The following is a 1,044-nucleotide window of genomic DNA, read 5'->3' as shown; positions in this document are numbered from 1 at the left end:
GAATCTGAGGTGCAGTGAAAAAAGTTGTGAACAAGCTCCAGGGTTTAAGAAGTTTTTTTGCGTGAGGTTTTTAACTTGTGCGTTCGGTTTGGAGCAGTACTTACCCATAAATAAATATTAGAATTGCTTTAGTGCCAAGAACGATATTGCAGACTTGCCTATTGCAGGAGTATCTGCATTTTGGTTTGCGCTCGATTCTGGGTAGATCCTGTGCAGAAGTTCATTAAAACTCTTAACAGATCGAGGCCAATTTGGGTGCCGGTGCAAGCAAATTGCTGCAGGCCCTGGAATCTGCTTCACTATCGCTGGTTTTAAAAGGATCACATTTCCGTCCTCAGGCACGGACGGGGTTCGAACCCGCGATCTTCGGTTTACGAGACCGACGCCTTACCACTTGGCCACCGCGCCTGCGCTGCAAAAAAATACATCGAATGACTTCTCTTCAGAGACTAGCGCTCCGTGCAATTTGCAGAGTGTAAATTCGCTCAGCGATTGCAATGGGCATGCGCCAGAGTGTTGCAACGTGTCCTGTAATCTTGACACAGACACGGCTTTGGTTGTTTGTTGCTGGTGTTCAGTGCAGCAACTCGGGCGTAAGACCTGCTTTTGGCACAGTAACAGTCTCACATCCATAAACCCGGTGCCCGATCAAACCATCTGAATTCCCGAGGGACAGGAGCTGCCCATTCTGCCCCTCCATTCCCTCCTGGACTAGAAGTTATGGAGCATCTCACCACTTCCCTCAGACCTCTCAAAGTTCTCACATACTCACATACATACAATTAAATTAGTAAATACAACATATATGTTAAAAAAAACATGCATTTATAAAGTGAATGTCCTCATGATATCCCAAAGCGCTTAATAGCCAAATAAATATTTTGTGAAATGTAGTCACTCTTGCAATGTTGGTACAGTGACAGCCAATTTGCACAAAGCAAGCTCCCACAAACAGCAAGGTGATAATGACCAGTCCATTTTAGTGATGTTGATTGGGGAACTCCCAAGGACTCTCCCAATGTTAATCGAAGTGTGTGCAGTGAG

General features: G+C 45.2%; 1 non-coding gene across 1 annotated transcript; it reads right to left on the bottom strand.

Annotated features, from left to right (window-relative positions):
- Positions 1 to 336: 336 nt before the first annotated feature.
- On the bottom strand, positions 337 to 408 carry trnat-cgu. Its single transcript has one exon. It is a non-coding gene; the product is annotated as a tRNA-Thr (tRNA).
- Positions 409 to 1,044: the final 636 nt, after the last annotated feature.

The sequence above is a fragment of the Scyliorhinus canicula genome, chromosome 15, assembly GCF_902713615.1.
Source record: "Scyliorhinus canicula chromosome 15, sScyCan1.1, whole genome shotgun sequence".
In the NCBI taxonomy this organism is placed as follows: domain Eukaryota; kingdom Metazoa; phylum Chordata; class Chondrichthyes; order Carcharhiniformes; family Scyliorhinidae; genus Scyliorhinus; species Scyliorhinus canicula.
The sequence above is the reverse complement of the archived record's forward strand: the minus strand, read 5'-3'. Positions and strand labels throughout refer to the sequence as shown.